This window comes from Drosophila melanogaster, chromosome 3L (assembly GCF_000001215.4).
Source record: "Drosophila melanogaster chromosome 3L".
NCBI lineage: Eukaryota > Metazoa > Arthropoda > Insecta > Diptera > Drosophilidae > Drosophila > Drosophila melanogaster.
In genome coordinates, this window is record NT_037436.4 from 5044183 (window position 1) to 5069225 (window position 25043).

Here is a 25043-nt window from a genome sequence, read left to right on the forward strand (position 1 = left end):
AGCGATTGAAAACGCCCACACTTTGACTGGGCTGTCATGCATATGTAATTATTTCATAGCAAGCAAAACGATTCGCACGGCAAATGTTTGGGCCGTGCAAACAAGCTTTGAGAGATCCCCACTCGGAGGGGGGCGCTACTGCCACGCCCCCCTCTTCGGTTGCTGGCATATTAAAAATAAAAAGTTAGCATGGCAGGGTACGCGAGAGTATGGTAGTAAAAAGGTAGTAAATCCGTAGCAAAAGTTGGGCAAACAGCGTTGAGCAGGCAAAAATTGTTGCATATTTTTTGGGGCACGGAAAAGCCACCCAGGAATGGCTGAACTGAACCGAACCGGCAGGTAAAAGACCAAAAGACCACGTACTTAGCCTGATTTACACGTCGCCATGGCGAGGAGCAGGCAGCGAATTTGCATCACAAATGTGTCTTTTTCAGGTTGCTTGACTTTGCATAACCCCTTTCTGTGCGGAGTCCCCAATTGGGATACACACTGCTCAAAGTAATAGAGCGGGAATGGCTCCATTTCATATTTTCTCGGGCATCATTTGCGTACGATTTGCATCACAAAGAATGGAACGCCTTTTTTCTCGCAACCTGCATAAAATATCTACTTGGGGTACACTCAGCTCAAGTTCACTAATTAGCAAACATTTCTAATCTTTGCTCACGGCTTAAGTTGGCCAGGTATCTTTTGGCTAAAAAGGAAATCAACTTAAGGGCAACGAAATTGACAAATAAATTACATATTCCGTTTGGTACCTCATTTATGTTCATTGAATTTGTATATAAAAAAAACTCGTACAAGTGTTTTATATTGTAATTTAGATTTCTCTGCTCATCTCAAGTTGACTAATTAACAAACGTCTATAATGCATTCTGAATGGACTGGGAATAAAATTTCAGCATGAGCAAGAAATAAGGACAATGATAATGAAATCTCTTTGTATTAGATATTTCCTACAGATTGGTTTGTTGTTTACCAAATTTGTTTTCAATTTGTAAAATCAATTGAAACTACAATCCAAGCTGGCAGAACATTCATCAACACACCCGCACCCACATGTGTACGCAGACAAAGGATATTCATAAATGGGAAAAGTAGGGGAGAACAAAGGGGCTCGACTTGAAAGTGATTTATGGGAATGCATATTGATATTGCCAAATTGCAATCAAACTCGAATGAATATTCCAAATGACAAAAAGAACTTACCGCAAATTGTTGTGTGCCAGTGTCTTTTCGGAATCTGCAATAGAAAATATGCAAAATCATTGTAGCAAAAATAATTCGACAGCACTCTGAAAAATGTGAAAAATAGGGGCTTAACTTAGATTCGGCATTCCACAGTCTTCGGGTGGAGACGTGTTTCTTTCAAGCTACGAATAGCAAGTTCTAAAAACTACAACAGTATAGTGAAAGTTAAACACAAAGTGTAAAGTGCAGTTTGCACAACTAACAATTATTGACTATAGTAATTATTTACTAAAATAAATAATTATTCCATATTGTTCTGGTAATTGTTATATGTGGACTTAGAACAATGAATCAAAACGACATACGTTCTCAGCGACAATGTGAACAAGACGAGCGCCGGCTCTCTTTACAACGCAACAATGCATACTTTTCTTTCGTCTCACCGCAAATCGGTGATCGAGCACCCTCACCTTCAACTAACTCGAAACTTTTGCCCTCAGCGAACGACAGACCGCGTTCTTGCTCTCCCTCTCTGCCTGCTTCGGCTCACAAGTCGTGGAGCGAAGAGACCGCCTCTCCTACCCCGCTCCTCTCGCAGCGCCAAACGACCGTCCCGGGTAACTGTAACACTGCAATAACGAGTGCAGTGACCTCACTGGCAACTGCCACAACATCAACTTCGTCAGCGGCCCAACTAATTATCGCTGTGCCAGCTGTAAATAATTCAGCAGCACTGACCGTTTGCAACAACAATAATGCACGTAAAGAAGAATCAAAACAAAAGCAGAAGTCGATTTCGACTGTGCAGACTGGCATGGATCGCTACATCCAAATCAAGAGAAAGCTCAGCCCTCAAAACAATAAGGCAGGTAATCAACCCAAAATCAATCGAACCAACAACGGCAATGAAAACTCTGCAGTAAATAATTCAAACCGATATGCTATCTTGGCTGATTCTGCGACCGAACAACCCAACGAAAAAACGGTAGGGGAACCAAAAAAGACCAGGCCTCCACCAATTTTCATACGAGAACAAAGTACAAATGCACTTGTAAATAAACTCGTTGCTTTGATTGGTGACAGCAAGTTCCACATTATCCCACTTAAAAAAGGAAATATTCATGAAATAAAACTACAGATCCAAACAGAAGCAGACCACCGTATAGTGACTAAATACCTAAATGATGCTGGTAAAAACTACTACACATACCAATTAAAAAGTTGCAAAGGGCTACAGGTAGTACTTAAGGGCATTGAAGCAACAGTGACACCAGCTGAGATAATTGAGGCTCTGAAGGCCAAAAACTTTTCTGCAAAGACAGCTATTAATATTTTAAACAAAGACAAAGTTCCGCAGCCACTATTCAAAATAGAACTCGAACCAGAGCTCCAGGCACTAAAGAAAAACGAAGTGCACCCAATATACAATTTACAGTACTTGCTACATCGGAGGATCACCGTGGAGGAGCCGCACAAACGTATCAATCCAGTTCAATGTACTAATTGCCAAGAATACGGCCACACCAAGGCATACTGCACCCTTAAGTCCGTATGTGTTGTCTGTAGCGAACCTCATACTACCGCAAACTGCCCCAAAAACAAGGACGATAAGTCTGTGAAGAAATGCAGTAACTGCGGGGAAAAACATACTGCAAACTACAGAGGCTGTGTGGTGTACAAAGAATTGAAGAGCCGCCTAAACAAACGTATTGCCACAGCACATACATACAACAAAGTCAATTTCTACTCTCCGCAACCGATTTTTCAACCACCCCTAACTGTCCCAAGCACTACTCCAACAATTTCTTTCGCTAGCGCCCTAAAATCCGGACTAGAAGTGCCCGCCCCACCGACAAGAACTGCTCATTCCGAACATACACCGACAAACATCCAACAAACACAACAAAGTGGCATCGAAGCTATGATGCTATCCCTACAGCAAAGCATGAAAGACTTCATGACGTTCATGCAAAATACTTTGCAAGAGCTCATGAAAAACCAAAATATCCTGATTCAACTTCTTGTATCTTCAAAATCCCCATAATGGCTTCCCTACGGATATCTCTGTGGAACGCAAATGGCGTTTCACGGCATACACAAGAGCTCACACAGTTCATTTACGAAAAAAACATCGACGTAATGCTACTATCAGAAACGCACCTCACAAACAAAAACAATTTTCATATACCAGGATACTTGTTCTATGGTACAAATCATCCAGATGGTAAAGCTCATGGAGGCACTGGAATACTCATCAGAAATCGCATAAAACACCACCACTTAAACAATTTTGACAAAAACTACTTACAATCTACGTCCATAGCCTTACAACTCAACAATGGTTCAACGACTCTAGCCGCAGTCTACTGCCCACCGCGCTTTCCAATCTCTGAGGATCAATTCATGGAATTCTTTAACACACTAGGTGACAGGTTCATCGCAGCGGGTGACTATAACGCCAAGCACACCCATTGGGGATCTCGACTTGTGTCGCCAAAGGGTAAGCAATTGTACAATGCGCTTACGAAGCCAGAAAACAAGCTAGACTATGTATCCCCGGGTAAGCCTACATACTGGCCAGCAGACCCAAGAAAAATCCCAGACCTGATCGATTTTGCAATTACTAAACATGTCCCCCGCAACATGGTCACCGCCGAAGCACTAGCAGATTTATCATCAGATCACTCACCTGTTTTTCTAAATATGCTAACTCGCCCCCACATCGTCGACCCACCGTATAGACTCACAAATTTTAGAACAAACTGGCCAAGGTATCAAAAGTATGTCTGTTCACACATAGAACTAACGACGGCATTATCTACAAAGGAGGATATAGACAAGTCAACGGAAACTCTTGAAAACATTTTAGTTTCGGCTGCAAAGGCTTCAACCCCGCCAGTGACGTATGCAAAACCAAACTACATCAAAACTAATCGCGAAATCGAGCGGCTGGTATTAGATAAACGACGCCTACGAAGGGATTGGCAGTCTAATAGATCACCAATTACTAAGCACATGCTTAAGATAGCCACACGCAGGCTTACCAATGCTCTCAAACAAGAGGAAAAAAACAGCCAACGTTCATATATCGAGCAACTCTCTCCCACCAGCACTAAGTACCCTCTTTGGAGAGCTCACAGAAACCTAAAGACTCCAATAGCGCCAATTATGCCACTACGAAGTCCCTCTGGCACCTGGTTTCGAAGTGATGAAGAAAGAGCCAGTGCTTTCGCTGACCATTTACAAAATGTACTCCGACCAAATCCCTCTACCAACACATTTATTCTCCCTCCTTTAATAGCAGCCAATCTAGATCCTCAAGAACCCTTTGAATTCCGACCATGTGAACTAGCAAAGGTTATCAAAGAGCAACTGAACCCAAGAAAATCGCCTGGCTACGACCTAATAACTCCAAGAATGCTCATTGAACTCCCAAAGTGTGCTATTCTTCACATCTGCCTGTTGTTCAACGCAATCGCCAAGCTTGGATACTTCCCTCAAAAATGGAAAAAGTCGACCATAGTAATGATTCCAAAGCCAGGAAAAGATAAAACGCAGCCATCATCATATAGACCGATAAGCTTACTAACATGTCTTTCAAAGCTGTTTGAAAAAATGCTACTCCTTCGGATTAGCCCTCATCTTAGAATAAACAACACACTTCCAACACATCAATTTGGCTTTAGAGAAAAACATGGAACCATCGAACAGGTCAACCGAATCACGTCAGAAATTCGTACTGCTTTTGAACATCGAGAATACTGCACAGCCATTTTTCTAGACGTCGCGCAGGCATTTGACAGAGTGTGGCTCGATGGACTTTTGTTTAAAATAATCAAGCTGTTGCCCCAAAACACACATAAGCTACTGAAGTCATACCTATATAACAGAGTGTTTGCAATAAGATGCGATACAAGCACTTCACGCGATTGCGCAATCGAAGCTGGAGTGCCGCAAGGCAGTGTACTGGGTCCAATCTTATACACCCTGTATACGGCGGATTTCCCCATAGACTACAATCTAACAACCTCCACGTTCGCTGATGATACCGCGATACTCAGTCGCTCGAAATGCCCAATAAAAGCCACGGCACTCCTATCCCGACACTTAACATCTGTAGAACGATGGCTTGCCGACTGGAGAATTTCAATAAATGTTCAAAAATGCAAGCAGGTTACCTTTACCTTAAACAAACAAACATGCCCACCACTGGTCTTGAATAACATATGCATTCCACAAGCCGACGAGGTAACATATCTGGGAGTTCATCTGGACAGGCGGCTCACTTGGCGCAAACATATAGAAGCCAAATCGAAACATCTTAAACTTAAAGCAAGGAACCTCCACTGGCTCATAAATGCTCGCTCTCCACTTAGTCTGGAGTTCAAAGCTCTTCTATACAACTCCGTCTTAAAACCTATCTGGACTTATGGCTCCGAGCTGTGGGGCAACGCATCCAGAAGTAACATAGACATTATTCAGCGAGCACAGTCAAGAATTCTGAGAATTATCACTGGAGCGCCGTGGTACCTTCGGAACGAAAACATACACAGAGACCTAAAAATCAAATTAGTAATCGAAGTAATAGCTGAGAAAAAAACGAAGTATAACGAAAAGCTGACCACCCATACAAATCCCCTCGCAAGAAAACTAATCCGAGTATGCAGTCAAAGCCGGCTGCACCGCAACGACCTCCCAGCCCAGCAATAAACTTATTAGGGCATTAATGAAAAAAAAAAACTATCACTAAGTGAAAGTTAATTAAGTTAGATTAAGATTTGAATACTTATTGTTAGTCTCTTAACACAAAGGGAAGATTCAATAAATAATAAAAATTAAAAAAAAAAAAAAAAAAAAAAACTTAGATTTAGTTTTTGGTATTTATAAAAACCTGATGGATTTTTCCTAATTAAGCCAAATAATAAAGAGAAAGCAAACACTCCAATCGATATTGTTGATAGTTCTTTTCCAGCTCTAATTATTGCCCAAATTATGCTAAGTATGCGTTGGGTGGTCTCCACATTTGCTTTGTCAGCCTGGCTGAAAGTCCTGTCTTTGTATTTATTTAGCGCTCACACACCCACACTCACACACACATACCACTGGCGATCCATTTGTTTAGACGGTGTCCAATCGTCTATGAAAATGCACCAACATGGCGTCGCGTTGAAAGTTGGCCAAAACGTTTGGGGGCGGGGTTGGTTTGGTAAAATCGGGATATTTGGCAGGGGTTACACAAATACAGCGACCACTACACTTGCAAGTGGATCAATAAGTGAGCTTATCGTCTGTTTTACACAAATACTTTTGTCCTTCGGACAGTGCAAATTTGACGGCATTTAAGTGCCGCCTAACGAACATCCTCCATCACCGTTTTATATGCACTGAGTGTGCATCTGCATGCGAATATGTATGCAGGTGTTTGACATTTAATTCCAATTGCTTTTACCTGCAAATTGACATTTCATGCTACATATAAAATGGCTGCCAATATATTTTCAAGCAATGTTCTCGAAATCAATTTGGCCAGAAAAGCGCAATTATAAGTGGGCCATTGCCACTCGAAATCAGAGGTTTCGATTTCCGGAACACACCATTCAATTGCATTCATGTCGTTGCAATTTGTTCAATCGCTCTTTCTCGTTTTTTCCTATCAATCCATCTATATTCCTTTTCTCTGGCTAGAAATACAAAAAAAAAAAAATAAGGAAAACTTGCTACATGTACTGGCATGTATATTTCGCATTTGATGTATTACCTTTTTAATTGCCATAAAGCATTTTCATGTTGCTAAAAGCCTGTCCGCTGTCCATTCCGCTATCTCTTTCACTCAAGGCTACCCGTCCCTCTCCCAACCGTTGTGCACCTGAATTTGTACACCTGTTCGCAAGCTTATGCATTGTGAACATGCGAGCTAATAGCTGCAGAGCAAGTTGTAACTTGGATTGGTGATTTGCCCGTAATTAAAACCATCTCTGGAGGGCCGTAAAACTGATAGATGTTCGGGCAGCATATTATACGCTTTATCTTAGGTCAAAGTTCAAATTAGGAAATTTGTGACAAATATATACATTGAATTCAAAAGTAAAAGTGTCAGAAAGTTTGCAGTATACTTCATGAATTCATGGACTAAAAGTGGATACCTCAAGGCACCGTTGTTATACGCTGAGTATAAGTATGTAGGATATTGTTTAATAATTATGTTATGCCCAAGTGATTGTATTAGTACATAGTTCGAGCCGCATTTCAGCTGCGACAACTTTCATGGCAACGACTTGATTAACTCCATTAGTTATAGTTGACCGGCTATAATCATATTAACTAATACTGATTGACTGCTGCGACACGGACTATTGACTCATCAGTGTCCGTCGTGTTTTTCTATACGCTTCGCCGGGCTGGGAAGCATGTAATTTGCCGTAACAATAAGTACGAATGTTTACAAGCAATAAAACTACCCGTACAACCCAGTGGCACTCATAATGATATATAGACCGCCAATGCTGCACACATTTACGGGCCGAGCGTGCCAGCTCTACCACGCACACAAAAGCTTTAATTGTTATTTTAATGATAAAAATGGAGACAAATTACATTTCCACCAAAAATGCTTTTGTGGGGCATAGCAGATAATTGTGGGCGTGGCACAACCGGCGGCAATAACGAAACCAAAAGCAACAGTACCAGCCATAAAAACTAATAACAAACAATAGCAACAGTTCATTACTGCTGCCTGTGCTCCACATTAGGCCCCATTTGGTAGCCGAGTGACTGCCTCCCCCAGGATCCTCCAATTCACTCCACTCCATTCCACTCGGCTTTAATCCTGGCACATATCCGCACCCTTTGGGAAGTGCTCTTGTATACGTACAAATCGACTCATTCGGCAGATTTATCTGTTTGCATTAGCGGCAAAGGAAATCGATAAAGCACCGCTGGGGATTAATGAGCGCACCATAAGGGATAAGTGGGACACCGCCAAAGGATTTTCAGCTTAAAGATAAGATCGGAGTACAATAATCGCTTATTAAAGTTGTGACCACACGGAAATTGTCTCTACAAGAGGTAAATATTTTATAATATTTTAAAACATAAGTGATATTGCAGAATTTCAAGATTTAAGAAAATATTTTTAATCCTGTTTGGTTTGAAGTTTTCTTCTTAAGTCTGTCTTGGCATTTTAACAGTGCATACTCTGAATTGACGTATTTCTTTTTTTTGCAGTATAAACCATAAAGCGGAGAAATTATGAACGCCCCCGAGGGCGGAGGGCGTGCCTAGTCTTGCATGTCAAATGTTCATTTGGCAAAATCAAAATAGAATAATTTAACTTTTAATTGGCAAGGAGGTGAAAGTTCACGTTCTTGTTATATGTAAATACGGCAAAATGTCTGGCCCAAAATTGGCATTCAAGTTGAAGCAAAGAGTTGAGGTCTTAGAACATCCCTCTGCACGGCCTTTGATCCCACCACTTTGAAACTAGCATACATAGTGGTTTGTCCCACTTCAAGGAATCGTTGGCCATAAATTCGTTGGCCCAAATGGGAACCAGCGAACATACCCGTCCCTGCCACTTACGAATTCATTTCAGTGCCGCACTTTATCACCAAAAACTGGGTATGTTTTCCTCGGTGATGAGAGGGTCGTTTTGGGGGCCGAGATACTCAACAAAAAAAATTGAATAAAAATGCACTCGGCGTGCAGGAGCAAAGGGCAAGATGTTGTGTAGCAGCTAGTAGCTGCTAGCTACGTGTATTTCAAGTGCATATTTTGTTTGATAAATTGTTGGCCACGTTCGCCGGGTCGAAACAAGAAGGGGAGCCCAAGGAATGGGCGCCCGGGGAGACACAAATATGGCAGCGGCCCGGCAAAAGTGTATAAACGTGCGGCCTCCCAGGGATGCCGAGCCATTCCCGATTCCCACTAGTTACGGCAACAGCGTACTACATACTATATGCAAAGTAAAAGTCTGGCCCAGAGGCGGTAAACAACCTGGTGACGAGGACGAGGACGACGACGACGTCGACGAAATATGAAAGTGTTAAATGGCCAAGGGAGCGGAGTCATGAGGGATTGGCTTCTGACTAGCATTCTGCTCTTAGCCTGCCGACTGTTGCCATTGCCACTGCCAGGGGTTTTTTATAAGCCAGCACTGAGAAAAATAATAATAAAAACAAACAATAATAAGCACAAACAAGCATCACAATCTGATTATGTAAAGAAAAAGTCAATTGCAACTACAATATAAATATGGAAACCAACATTTTATATAAAATAAGCTAATTATATTATTCAAGTTTCTCTGTAAATGTTTATGTGTTGAATACATTCTTAGACCCACTTTATATATTTTACCATATATACCTCACATTTTTCTCTGCTACCGTGTGTTAGCAGTGAGCTCATATCTTTGACTGGTGTCTATGATATTTTGTTGACAGAATTAGGTCATTGCCTGCGAGCGCCCACAAGCCATGGCTAAAGATTAACATGCAAAGCAGTCTTGGGGGCAGAAAAAAATGAAAAACACGAAAAAAAGAAGTTTAATTCAGTACACATGGCAACTTAAAGGAGCTTTAGTGACAGCATTTGCAGCACTTTTTGCCGAGAGTTCCATGTATGAATGCGCTGAAATTTGTTGTGACCAAAAAAACAAGACACTTACAAATCTGGGGGAATTCATGAATTTTAATTGGAAACTTTTTCGCCTGCCGTCACCACAAATTCCCACAAAAACCCACGAAATTAGCCATAAGCCGCATGGCCACAATTATATGGGCCAACCAAATATTTGGAGTGTCATCCATTCACATCTGTGCACAGTTGTAAAAATATTGTGGCAAAAGTGTGTTGTCAATTTGAGCTTGGGGTTTTTGCTAACAGCCAACCAGCCATCCAGTTGCATATCAAAATATTTGTGGAATCCTGTGACAGCTGTCCATTGCCGTAGTCGGAAACTTTCTGAGGCTGCTCTGAATCTGAATCTGAATCTGACACCCTCCTATGTCGAATTAGGTCAGACACTGGGGGAGCAAGCAGGACAAGGGATCCCAAGGATCCTAGCTGGTTTCTGGCTGAGGTCTCTCCTTTTAATGAGACGCATTTCATAATCAGCGCGTGTGCATGGCCTCTGCAATTGACGCCGTCATCCGGCTCGCATTTCCGTGTTTGCCATAAATTCGCATCCCAAGCGTTGCCACTTGAAGGCAACTAGAGCTGTCGGTGGTCGTTCTCGTTGTCCTGGCTGCACAGTAAAAAATTTGTGGACAAGATATAAAAAAAATGCCAATGTACATACGTTTGGAAATGTTATTTTAAAAATACTTATCACCTTTTTTAGAAATCCCCCCATATTTATATTTGCACGTTCCTAAAGTTTCTCTCAGTGTGGTGTCGCGGTTGCCACAGAAGCTCATGTGAGCTGTGTTGGTGCGATGACAGCGAGGCGGAGCCGACTCATATTAGTAATGTGTTGGCGGTGTCCTGCCAGTCCTGCCTGTCCTGCCTGTCCTGCCTGTCCTGGTTGTCCTGGATCCTCTGTGGCCTCTGCGTGGGCGTTGCATTTCAGCTTACCATGCAACGAATGCCTTTAAAAAATCAGCAAAAGCCGGGCAAGCCAGGCTGTTGACTTCATTTGTTACGATTGCTTTGACAATGTTGCTGCGTCATTTGATGCCCATTTGCTGCGCTCGCTTGAGCACCGCAATATCACACATACGCAACGTTATTCGATAGGTATACGGTGTGGTTTCGGGTCTGAGCTTCTCTCGTTAAATGAGAGTGTGTGTGTGTGTGTGCTTTGACTCAAGTGGATTGCGGATTTTGCATATTCCGTGCTGAGATTTGCTTTTTCAACTGGGATAACAAACAAAGGACTTGTGCAAGCAAATGAGCATTGTAATTGAAGTTGCCGGGTAAATGGATTCAAGCAGCAATACCATTAAAATGTTTAGCGAATTTCAATTAAACATTTAAGGTATTAGCATTACTGGTTCGTTTTTAAATCTTTCCATTTTAACATTTTATACCTTTATAATCTCTGTATCAACTATTTTGCATTTTGAAATATTCATGCTAATTACAAAATGCCATAAATGTTTAATGACCTTACCTTTGACTTTATAATAAAATTAACTATTTTTCATTCCGCTTCGTTAATGTAATCTGGGTAATTTTTACAACCAATTTTTACAATCAAGTAGCTTAAATGCTAAATAGAACAAAAAAAAATGAAACGAGGCTTCGGGCCCTGTAATTTGGCCAAATTGAATATTACGCATACGCCCCGTTAACCAATCAAACGACACTTAAAACTCAGCAAGAAGGGCAAAAAGAAATACCAACAACGGAGGCGTTAAACACAGCCTAATCAGATACATACTCACACACACACTCACAAGGAGACACAAATAGAGCATAGGGGCGTCGTTTAAGGGGGGTCACCAGAGGGGTATCCCTTTGATTGGTGCACAAAACGAAACACTTTCCATGGCGCCGCTCGCCGTTTACCATTCACCGTTGGCATTCGAAGGCGCTGCGCCGGCCAACATACCTGCGGCACATTATCCACTCTATTAACGCGATTAGTTACACAAATACAAAGGCACAAAGGGCGAGCTAACGCACACGCACACACACACGCATTTGCTCACAGACACGCATGGCCGGAAGTGGGAAATGGCGAAAGGAAACAAAACATTGGCGAACAGGATAAGGCCTGGACCCCCTACGGCCAGGATAACTGGTTGTCCGCCTCGAGGGTGAACTTACTTAGCAAATAAACATTGATTAATTTGTTGACAATCCGCACTCAGACACTCACACACACACACACACACAGACAGATGGGTTCGAATGCCCTTTGAGTAATGGGTGTGAGACCATCGCACGCATACCAAATCGTTTCGGACCTCAATAAACTTCAATAAATGTTAAAAGGTTATGTACGCGTCCGCACACCCGAAAATGTTCGGGCTTTGACTTAATGGACACCGCATCGAGGCACATAAATCTTTGGACCAGCCAACTTTCGGTTCCTCTGCTGACAGGTGTCACCCGATGCGGGATTATGCTGATCAACAGTTGCCTCCTTGACAATTATGGCTCGATTGGTCAACTGGTTGCGGCTCCATCTGATTTGTGGCAGGGATTAATTCAACAAGGACCACTCAGACATTTATCATCGACCCTGGGACTGTTTGGAAATCCTTGCGGCATTTCTATTACACGAAGTCATCCACGAACATGAGGTATCCAATAAGTTTTATGTTTTTAGCTTTATAACTAAACGATTAGAGCCCTAGAATCGTAATTAATAACAAGTTATGTTATTATTCGCTATACAATGTAAGAGCCTTTATACGAATATTTCCCCATTATCTAAACTCGGATATATTAACCGCTGTCTGTTTAAACAAGATTCAACTAGTTTACAAACGCAATGACTTGACTTTATAGTTGGCTAACTGGTTTTCATATACTGGTCTTATCTTGATGAACGCAGTTAATTTGTTAATGGCTACACTTAGTGTACTTCATGTTCAATGTGAGGAACCGAATGTTGGATATATTCGATGCCTTTATGGACAATTGCTGGCACCGCAAACCTCATTCAAAAGCAATTTAAATGCTCATTACGGCTTTAAGCAGCGGCGGAAATTAATTGAATTGCCGTTTTTCAACCGCATATACACACACAGTCGCACAGCCATTTCCTTTCGCACTCATACACCCTCAAACGCTCACCGATACGAAGGCATTCAGCCAAGCCACAGCCGCAACCGATACGACACTTGAACAAATACACACAAACACAGCTCTGGCTTGGAAAGGGCAAAGGGGGCGTGGCCGCTTAGCTTAAGTTACAACAACAATAGCAAGGGCAAAGTCACATCGATTACTCTGCTTATTTCATTAGGCAAAAGTTTTGCGCAAATGCAAATTAAAGAAAAGAACAATACCAAAACAAAGAGAGAACCGTAGACAAAAGACGAAAGCAAAAAGCGCAGCGAAGCGCAGACAAAGCAGCAATAAAAACAAGAAACCCCTATTCAAATACACACTCGATCTATTCACGAATTGATCCGATTAGCGTTGATTGCTTGAATTTCATTTAAAGCAAAAAAATAACGCTCGGATTTGGATTCGGTTTTGTTTGATGTGTCCGGTGTTGGTTTTAACACACCGAAGCCCCGATACCAAGGCGAACCATTCACCTAGTTTCCCCCCACTGAATGCTCAGCCAAGTAAATGTTTGTTAACTGCAATTCAAGTTGCCATTTGCCTCTAACCAAACATGGCAACACTCAATTATTGGCTTCGATTTGCCATCAGCCTTGATTTAGACTGGGCTACCTGGGGAAAATGCCAGAAGGCACCAAGGTGCAAGCTCTAATTTATGTACACAAACTGCCACAAACGTTGAACGACAGCTGCGATAAATTTAAATACTCATATCCTGTCAGGACGAGGCGCAGGCGATAAGAGCCCTTCTAGCCACACACACCTGCTAGGGTAACCTCTTTCGCAGCTCTCTGCTCATCAGACACATGCTAAAACCTCAGGCTTAGATTGCAGTCAGTACTGGGGAACAGCCACATTAGATTTTCTCTAAAACTTAAAACCAATAAAAATATATTATATTGATATTTTTCCTAACTTAAAGATCTTTAAACCTTTTTTTAAGTATTCGTTTGCAAGTATCGTGTATTTAAGTCATACTTTTATCAACAGATAGTAAAAACTGAATAACTACCAGTTTTTCACAGTGCTTATGCAGCTGGTGACCGACTAAAGATGCCAACGCCTCCACCGTCTGGTCTGGCTGGCTCAAAGTGGAAATTACTTTGGGAAAACCACTCGAAACGCTGCGCTGCGTTGCGTTTATTTAATGGCCTTGCACAACCACCCGACCAGCCACCCACCACTCCTCCGCCAAAAAAGCGTCCAATGACTTTAGCCTGGTCAACTGGCAGCTCTCGTTGCCAAAAATCTTTCTGGGCGTTGGGTAAATATTTGAGAGCCCAGGTTTATTTGGCCGCCTTTGATAACCAATTAAAAGCAGCATCACAGTCGACTGCCCCAACACCCTTTGACATTCTGCAGTGTGAGGAAGCGAGAGGAACGATCCGAAGAAAGAGAGAGAGAGAAGAGACTGAGATTTATGATGCAAGCCGTGACACTAAACAGCTTCCGCCATTAAACACGAACACGATTGCCACATAAGAAAATCTGTTTAGCACTACAGTGCTGTCGAAAATTTTAGAAACCACTTTTATGGCTACTTTATTAATAAATACTGTGATTTTTAGGTGACTACGAGTTTTTTGAAAAGCCTTTACATAGCACACTTTTAAGAAAATTTATTTTTGTGTTTATATTGTTCTTATTGTGTTTGTGATGCTATATATACGCAGATTGTTTTTGGCTTCAATTTATGTTTGTCTGTATGTCTGCTTAACCCATAAAACGTCGCGTTGTTGCTTTTGCCCACTTGGCGACACACTAAACTCAACTTAAATATAAATTATGAGCATCTTAAAAAGCCACAGCGAAAGGATAATTTTCATAAATATTCGAGCCATGTGGCTGTGTGTCTGTGTTTATATATCTGGTGGCTGCTTGGAAAAGTGGGAAAACAGCTGAGCGGTTTTTGGATGGCAACCAACCTGACTCCGGATGGCTTCCGTTTTTAAATGCCTCTCCTTATTTCTCCTTGGCTCTGTGCATAAACACACAATTAAAAATAATATTTTCAACGCGGCGGCAATTAATTAGGCACCCCCACACACAAACACACACACACACACATACAGATGCAAAATGGAGACTGTGCACATGTGGCGTTTGGTAGGAAAACGCGGAGAAATGTGGGCTTAAAAACAAGGATTGAAAGGAGAAAGGCCCATCCTCTGCGATTATGGAAGCCACTTTTTTACTCAAACTTAGTCGGCGTGGATACGTATAGGATAGGATAAATGGATGCTATTAGCAGCGGTTAGCAAGCTCTTTGGTAATGGAAGTGGCTGCCGTAGGAGATAAAAAGCGCAGAAAATAAGTCAGGCGAAAGTTATGAAACCCAATATCTAACTGGCAACTTATTGTCATTTTTAATCTATCAGAGTTTGTTGTCGATATCTGCTTTAGAAATCTGTTATTAGAGCGGGGTGGCAGAATGGGTGATTTTGAGATATAGGTAGGCTTAGTGGTACAGAAAGAAATGGGTAAATCGACTCACGTATTAATCCTGATCAACCTTTTAGGGTCAAAAGCGTTTCCTTCTACTTTTCAATGGATCTAGTTTACCCTTTTACTCTAGTAGTAGCGGGTATGAAAACATAACCACCAAAGAAAAGGAAACCGCGCACAAAGCTCGTAAGCCGAATGAAGCAGTCATGTCTAGCTGAAGCTTTTGGCTGTTAGTTGGTTTTTGTTGCTTGGGTTTTGGTGTTATTTATGTCGCCACGAGCTGAATGAAACTAGCCACGACTCCTTACCTTCAGCTTTTGATATTTATTCACAGTTCGTTTTCGTCACTGAAAGAATTTTCTAATACTTCGAGAACAACGTAACTTAAAATAAAAAGTCTCCAAATCTGAACTGTCATATTTAGCCTACAAGACTACTTATCATCATATTAACACTTACAACACTGTGTTACTCCGACTTAAAGCTTTCAACACTGGTTCATATGTTCGATTTCTTAAGGTGTACTCAAAAAAATGAAAATACGAAACTCCGGCAAGGAAACTCACAAGTAAATCTGGTTTGCTTCCTGCTCCCTTGCCATATTCCCGAGGTTTGTGGGCGTAGGATGGCTTCGCGGGAGCGCTTAGCTCTGATATATCACTAACGGCACTGGCACTTCCTCCTGCCACTTTTGGCGGCCTTGTTGCTTTTGGCAATGCTCACATTAAAAGTTCATTGCTTGCGCATAAAGTACATCAAAAGCTTTGCGTACTAAATAACCGCAGTTTCAGTTTTGTCGCTTGTCGTTGCAGCCATTAAATTCACACAGGACACACAGGGATACGATTTTCGACTGCTATGTTGCGCTGCCACTGTGTGGGTAAATTTGTATATTATGCAAATCCAAGTTTTGTTTTGGTTGAGCGCTCGTAAAAACTTTTTGGTGGTCCGCACGTTTGTCCGCTCGGTTTGATAGTGATTCCCGGCATTATTGTTGTTATTTTTCCTGCCGCCGGGTCAAATCGAATTTCGCATTTGCTGGGCCAAAAACATTATCGCATAAATAATGACATCTACAGGCATTTAAAATGTCTGTCATTGGTGGAACGTTTCATTAAAATAAACCAATGAAATGGCTTACTTTGGTTCCCTTTTCGCTTACACGGAAAAAATATAATAATATTAAACCTTTTATATTTAAAAAAAAATAATTTTAGATAATGTTACTCATGCAAGTTGTGCAAATGCCTAAATTAACTATTAAGCTAAAAAATAATAAATATATTTTATTTGCAAGCAAACTATAATTATTTCCATTGCCTAACCCAAATTTCGGGTAAACCTTTGGTCATATATCACTCCACGTTCACATTAGTTTATTTTTGGCTTTAAAGAAGCTTTGCTTAATTGCTTTATGGCTAACCGTAAATTGTTTTAGCGCCCTTTGCCCATATCGGCGGTTCCACAATTAGCCAACTTCATTATGCCTGCTGCTAATTGCAATAACAAAACAAAGTCTAGGCAAATGTGTAAGCCATAAATGATAACCGGCAACCGTAACCGACGACAACCAACCGAAAATTGCCGCCAAAAGGTTGGCCAACTGTGCCAGGGGCGGAGGGAATCTCCCACGCACGTCGTAACCGCCGCATTCGTACTCCTGTAAATTGGCCAAAAGCCGCTTATAAAGGTAAACGCAGGGCAACACACTTTCTGGGCCCAAAAGTAGCACACAAAGTGGCGTAAAATAAAAATGAAAAACCAGAAACCCCACTTACGACTAAAAAAGAGGAGCGCGAAACACCCAACAAGTTGGCAAAAAAGTAGCACACAAAATTTATAAACGAGAAACCAAAAAGAGTTTGGGTCACGCCAACAAAAAAAAAAAAAGAAGGTCCATGGAGCTCTACGCCCCAAGGAGCTATGTTGCTTTATTTCAATTATGATGATGATGACAGTATTAAAATGCCCCAAAACTTTGCTACCACACACCCAGACATTCCGAGGGCTGCTAATTAAAAGACCGAAAAGCATTTATATACATATATGTATGTTTATATATACTCTATGAGCGCATAAGCCAAAAGTCCAAAGTCATGGACTAGGCAACGAGATTTTCTGGCCAGGAGTAGCACAGCCTGCCGTGTTGTTGATAACCCAAACAGGTCCTTGAGCACACAAATCACATAAATTCCAATTGAGTGCATATTCAACGAGTAAATGTGGAAAATACAAAATTTACTGTGCAGTCGACTGGGAGTTGACTCTCCTTCTATCCCTCGCTCTCTTCGACGGGCACACAGTGCGTATGATTAATTTCCCTAATTTTGGGTATGTGTGCCTTCTTGAGATCACAAATTCCCATTTAAGCGTCGCTGCAAACACACACACACACACACAAGCACATACTCGGTGAGAAAAAAATAAAGAAAAAGGGAAGGATAAAATCACGGAACAAGTTTCAGAAAATTCATTAATTAAACAAATTAAGCTAATGGCTGCGGCTTGACTGCTCCCAACAAAAAAGCCTTCTCGTTCGCCAGGGAAAAACTCTTCAGGCCGCATGATTCGACAGAAAAGAAAATCCTTACCAAAAGTGTAAATTTATAAAAAAAAAAAAAATAAGAAAAATGAACTATACGAGAAATTGAAAGAAAGTCGTTGCAAAATATTTATTTGCTTTTGCTTCTGGGCAGGCTTGAAAGATCCATTAAAAATATGAATAAATTGTTAGCAAAATAAATTGAACATGGCCTTTTATTGACAGGCAACAAGAAAGCTAATTTGACTTTGAGATTTAAAAATAGAAGCCGCAAATTTCTTAAGTCCAACTGGAATTTATTTTACAAATTGCGAGCTCCTTTCATTTTGTAATTTTAAGATTCGTATAAATGGATGGACTTGAATTGAAGTATGCTCTTGAATTTACTGCCTACATTTTGGTTATTCAGGTTATTGAATTTTTAACTTGAGATTATATTTTCACTAGGCTGCAAGCTAAGCGTTTTAATAGGAAAATGAAGCTTGTCATGATTTTGGTTACAATAATAAATAATCAGAAGCAATATATATAAGATATTCAATAACGAATTTATGTGTAATTAGCTTGGGAAATTTTTTAGTTCCTATAACTTTTAGGGCTCCGTGTAATAGGATCATTCAAAATGAAAAGCTTTAAATGTTTTTAACTTTACAAGCGACAAAGGCAAATCACACCGTATTAAATGTAGACAATTGAGCCTTCTGTTCCGCCTCCAAAGTGTATCCTTTTGTCTTTAAATGGTGTTTAACTTCAAGTGCCTGATGTCGGCTCAAACTTTTGCCACTCAAATTTGTGAAATTAATGCGATTTTCCCGGCCAACGTTCACCCAGTGGCAGTGACAGTTGTCGTCTATTGAGTGTGGTGTTGCGGTTGCCCCAAAGTTGCTTAAAGTTTTGCCACTTTGCAGCTTGCAAGGATTTCAGTGGAGGCGCATCCGGAGTAGTAGCTCATCCACTCCGGATAAACTTATGTCATGCATGCATAAATATATTTATAGTTACAAGCGGAAAAATGTGCCATGGCCATGGGAGGTGGGTCAGCCACAAAACGCTCTCAACTGCGTGCCAAAGATTTATTGTGGTGATTTATTTACCGCCCACCGTTCCTCTGTGTGTGTGTGTGTGAGTGGGAGTGGACCAGGCTCGAAGCTTATTTATTTATTCATTTTCTAATTTATTGATGTTTGTCTGACCCAAAGCGTTTTTGGCTCGACCCACTTGGTCATCAGCTGTTCGGCTGATTAGCCATGGAACTCGTTGGGAAAAAAGGGGGGCACTTAAGCAAACGAACACGTTTCTAATTTCAAACCAATTTAAGTCTGAGAAACTGAGCTCATTCCGCAAATGTAGTACGAATTCCATTCTTGTTTAAATTTGTGCCTTTGGCACTTATGAAACATCTTTCCCCGAACTTCTTAAGTCGAGCGTAAAATTGAAAAATATAATACAAAAAAAAAAAGAGTATATTTCAGCTTTTGGGCCTTTGAGATATTCGGATTAACCCCAACTCCATTTCCTGATTCAATATTAAGCCTCTCAAAGGGCATTGATAATTATCATTATGTATTTTGGATTATGTATTATGCATTTCACACCTGCAGGCGAACATTTTGCTTAAAGCCTATCTAATATAGGTATTAGTTGGGAAATCAGTTTGATATTGCTTAAAGCTCGTTTTCGTGCTTAAAATTTTAAGGAACTAACTAATTTCTCGTGAAATTAAGTGTTAAATTAGAATTGCAACAATTGTACATTTTGCCAGAGGAAACACGTTCTTAAAGGCGATTTGAAGAAAAATATTTGGAAAAACTTTAAAGGTTTTAGTTTATAATAACAAGAATGCGTTCACCGTTTCTTTCCGTGTTTTCGCAAATATCTTCCATTGTGTTTTTGGTTTTAAAACTTTTTAGATTTATTTGGCGCGTTTTTTACTGAAATAACACGCGCACCAGAGCAGAGCAAAATCAGCAGCAGATCCAGAGCATTTCCATTCCAGGCAGACGCAACTGGCAGCAGGAGGAGATAGACGCCGACATGGATTTTTGATATACTCCCGCATTTGCTCCATTTTGCGTGGGGTTTTTTTTTTTGTTTTTGGCAGTGATGCTGATTCTGCTGCCGGCTCGTTTATTTGCCTCCACTTGGTCTGTGGTATTTTTTATGCATTTGCATAAAGCGAAATGTATTTCTATGCTATGTTCTACGCTTTGCCAACATTTTCACTACTGTTTTTTCTGGCGCTGCTTTTATTGCACGTTTCCCTTTTTGGCCATTACCGCACACAGTTGCATTTTAATGAGCGCCCGGCGATGGGCACCTGTGCGCACGTGTGCAGACTTCTTTCAATCACTGTCTGCCGCCCGGTTCCACAGTCTGTGTGTCTGGTTGGTTGTTTGTTTGTTTGTTTGTTTGTTTTGCCAGCGATTTGTTTGCGGACTAAAGTCTCGATGCGACGCCCCCACTTTAGTGGTCCTACGTCATTATAATACAACTGGAACTTGAGCTCAACTGAACTGGCGCCTTGCCCTCGTCCTGTCACTTAATTAAAAGGTTGGAAAATCAACACAGGCAGCAAAAAAATAAAAAAATAAAAACGAAAGCCAACACCACAAGAGCTGAGCTCAGAACGAAGCGGACAACTTCAAGTTTTGTAAGGAGCAGGCAGTGAAGTGCTTTGAATTTTTAATGGGGGTTTATTTGATAATTTAGTTATCAGAGTTTACAAGGCATTATCAGCTATATTAAATTTTAAAAAATAAAATGCTGCGAAATTTGGTTTAATTTCATTTAATTAAAAAACATGTTTTATATTTATATGTTCTGTTTTATATGTGGGTGACCTATTCATTATTACTGGCAAACGCGCCCCTTGCCAACGTCACTGCCTTTTGAGTGGGTGATTCGAGGGGTTAGCGGATTTTATCGCGCTCGCCTTTGGCTGATTGCGCCAATTATGCAGCGAAATGCGCTGCTCCGAATCCGAATCGCCCTCAAGTGGTTTATGCACTTTCAAATCATAATAATAAATCCAAAAGGCGCTGCCAGCCAGCCAGCCAGCAGCAACAAAAACAACGAGAACAACAATGGGAACCGAGCTGAGCAAGTGCCATTTGGGTTTCTGCCTCGATGGAAATCATTTAAATTTATCGCGAACTGCATTTCACGCCCTGCACTCTTAATCAGCCCGCGTCGTTTTGGGCATTATCCGTGGCCCATTTTCCACCACCACTTGGCCGGAAAAGTTTTCGAAAAAAGTCGAATATTGAATATTATTTATTTTAATGCTTACCCGAGTAGGGACGAACTTTTGAGGGAGCTGCAATATATGGAAAATGTGAAAGATGAGAATTTTAGTTTTGACCCAGTTGTAGCGTTAATAAACTAATAGAAAAAAACACAACATGTTTTCATAAATATATGTATATTTACTTTAATCTGGCCACTTAAAGGCACTTTTCGCATTTCATTTATTTGCACATAATTATTAAGCCATAACTCATTTGTCCAGCAGTCAACAGCAATTTATTACCCTAATCAGAGCTCGGCGAAATGTAATTTTAATTTCGCAGCAATTTGCAATGCAGATTGCGTTTTTTTTTTTTTTTTTTTGTCATTACAAAATTTGAGCATTATGCATACAGTATTCATATGGATCATCACAACGGCTGTCATAAGTGACGTGATTGATTGATGATGTCACTTAAAGCGACCAACGAAATAACAGCAGCAGCAGTTACAACAGAAATGTTCTCCTCAAATGTGCCAACGTGTAAATAAATAAATAAATCAAATAAAAAAATTATTGAATCAACAACGTAAAATAATTAAATCAACATGAATGATTTAACGCTCCAAATGTGTTGAAACAAAACTGATGTGACATATCCACTAGACCCATTCCACTCGACTCCCCACAAAGCATCCAATCACCGGGGTTCACACCTGTTTGGATGGCGTGAGCTGTGGACCTTTTTGTGTTGACAACTGCTGACAGGACGAGCGGCAAAAACAGGACCAAGCACAGCAACAACCATGTCTATGAAATATCATGGACATATAAAAAATGCAGTGCAGCAAACTAAAACAAATCTTAAAAAGCGAAAGCAAGTTTTTCGAAAGTTATCGACAATCAAAGTACCCTGTTAAAAACATAGATCATAACCACTTAAAAATAAAAAAAATATATATAATTACATTTTGAAAAAATTGTGTGATAATGATGGTTTTAGTCTAATCAAACTTGGTATAAAGGAATTATGATAATCCCTTTAATCCTTACTAGAAAAATTTGGAAACCGGTGGTTTACAAAAGATTTATGACATATATTTGTGAATTTACCGATCAATAATAATTGCAGAAGAATGTAGACAAATTGCTAAAACAATACTTTGTATGCACTATGCACTAAAACTATGAAATATTTATTTACATGAAACCTTATCAATCAAAAGAATCCCATTATTGAAAATTACAAAAGTAACAAAATATTTAATCTGTGCTAGACTGGTTGAATTTCAAAAAACTGTGTGCCACTAATGGTTCGCTTTTTATTCATAACAATGATTGCGTTAATTAACCGATTTAAAACCTGGATAAATAATCCCTTTATTAAAAGCTATACAAACTCAATTCATCTGCACGAATTCCCGGCTACTGCGACACAAAAGATATTTTATCGAATTTTTTTTCATGGAATTTCCTTGCTTTTCCGACAAATATGCAATTCTCTAACCCGCAAATATGAGCTTTTTTTAAAAATGCATGCAGTTTAATAAAGATTTTTTTCATTTTTTAACTGCGGATATTTGGTAGCTTACGAAAATGCATTTAAACGTTTGGCCAAAAAAAAAGTGGGTGGTGGTAATCAAATGCCATGACAAACGTTACGCATACGCCGCGTAGACCGCCCCTCGGAAATAGCCGCAAACGGGTAAAAAATGAATGATATGAAAAGAGAGGAAAAGCGTGGAAAATCGAGAGGGAGAAACAGTAACTTTAATCAATATTGAAGCAGTTTTTGAGGCCAATAAATCATTTCATAATCAATTTTGCCACCGACATGTGCGCCTGTGTGTGTGCATGTGTGTGTGCGAGCAGAGATGCAAAAAGGGAAAGAGCACCAAAGAACGCAAAAAGAAGCAATACAAACACAAAAAACTTTGAGCCACCTTCTGTCATGTGAGTGTATGTGTGCGTGAGCGATAAACAAGCCACATGTACAGCACACACCGCTGCATTGTAGAGTGCAAAAAAAGAAGGCAGCGCCAAAATAATCAACAGATGTTGCCAGCAACAACAAGATGAAGCGCAGGACAGAGGCCAAATGGCGTGCGTGTGCCTCTCCCATCGAATGTGTCGGTGTCTGTGTCCGTGTGTGCGTAAATGAAAAGCGGATGTTGAAAGTTCAGCGCAACTGACAGGACCAAGCACAGGGCTGCATCAGCAATGACAGCAGCAGCAGCAGCAGGAGCAACAGACCCAAAAAAGTATGCTACGACTGGGAGCGGAAATTAAGTGTGACCTCTTCGCGAGGCTGCGAACAGAAACGGAGTCACAGTACGAGAACAAGAGAGAGAGAGGGAGAAGGAGAATGGAGAAAGAGACGAACGGAAGAGCATTTCCGGACTGGTTGATACCCTGTTAAGATATTTTGGTTTCACCGCTGATTTTAACGCCACTTAAAGCCTTTTTTGCTAGCACAGTAATATTTCACTTTATTAACCTAATCACTATTGTTGAATAAAGTATATATATGTGCCCGAAGATGGATATCCAGTCTTAATATTTATTTTCTTGGGATATCCTTGAAAATCCCTTAATATTTCTCATCTATCTCGAATTGATACAACCCCAATTTAAGAGTCAATTCGCCTAGTACCACTTCTAAAAAAAAACAGCGACGCATATCAATGGCCAGTATGTACTATGTAGTTGGGGAATGGCGAAAGGACAGGCTGACGGACAATGGCCAAGTGCTGCTCCGACACTCCATTTTCTGTTGCCACCGGACCCGCTTTCCGATCCGCACCGGCCCAAAACCCAACACCGCCGTAGTTGGCCCCACCCATTTGTGATTGTGTTTGCGTGTTGTGATGCGTTCAAAATTGTATTTGCCTAGAATTGTTCGTCGGGGAAAAGGATGCAGCTCCAATTGGGTTCCCGGCTGCTCCCGGATTTTTTCATTGCATTTGATGAGTGCGCTGGCAGGGTTCATGGGACTCCTCCTGCAAACGGTTTTGTTATCAAACAATTTTGTTTGGCAAACAGCCATTGAAATGCTGCGATATACATCTATGGAATACCGTGTAATAAAGCCGCTCAACTGGAGCCAATAACCACGCCTTCAAATACAATAAACTAGTAGACCAGCGGCCACGACCAATTGAATTTGATGGCAATCAAAAAATATTCCGAATTTTCTTCTTCACCTAGCTCCGCTCAACTTGATGGATTGGCCAACAAAAAGTTTCCACCTCAGTTGAAATTATCTCAGAATCGCACACGTGTTTGGGTCACAATAAGTAAGTAAGCTCAGGAACCGAATAAAATACGATAAAGTGCTATTACACAGCGCAAAGTGCAATGATTAATCAGATTTATTTGTCACTTTTATTTCGTGCTAAAAGTGTCAAAGAGAATATTTATAAAAGTTTATTAACACTAAGTACTTCGGCACAAACACACTGCGACAGAAGCAACATAAAGCGAGGGAGCACATTAGAACTGACCATAAAACACAAGCAAAACAGTTGCCAAGAACAACAAACAAGGACGACATCGAGTTCCCCAAGACGGGAGCAAGTTGAACGCCCTGGAGCGATCCCACAAGCAGACTTCAAGTGCCACCAGAAATAATGCCAACAACCATGCGGCAGTGGCAACAACAAGGAGCATCTGCTCTGCGTGGGCGGAAAGGGGGTGGAAGTGATTTGGTGCACTCAAATAAATAAATGGAAAATGGCAAACACTCGAAATTCTAGACTATCTACTTTATTTAAGAAATAGAAAACAAATTAATTAGCATGCCCCACTTGTCAGTCTCATAATTTTCTCTTACATACAAATAATTCATGAATATATTATATTTATTAAGTAAGTCTGTTTTAAGTATAAATTTCAAGC

At 40.7% G+C, this 25043-nt stretch overlaps 1 protein-coding gene and 1 long non-coding RNA gene across 2 annotated transcripts in view, besides 1 other annotated feature; both read right to left on the reverse strand.

Annotated features, from left to right (window-relative positions):
* Con (Connectin) overlaps window positions 1-25043 on the reverse strand; it is a 142276-nt gene that overhangs the window by 107425 nt on the left and 9808 nt on the right. The window contains exons 2-3 of the mRNA NM_001259706.2: window positions 21210-21236; window positions 1210-1243 (exon numbers count right to left, since the gene is read on the reverse strand). The gene's annotated coding sequence lies outside the window, so the exon portion shown is untranslated. The remainder of the gene's footprint in view (window positions 1-1209; window positions 1244-21209; window positions 21237-25043) is intronic.
* Window positions 1329-6050: a mobile genetic element.
* On the reverse strand, window positions 6656-7256 carry lncRNA:CR43884 (long non-coding RNA:CR43884). The gene is made up of 2 exons (NR_073917.1): window positions 6950-7256; window positions 6656-6872 (listed from the first exon to the last, which is right to left on the reverse strand). It is a non-coding gene; the product is annotated as a long non-coding RNA:CR43884 (long non-coding RNA).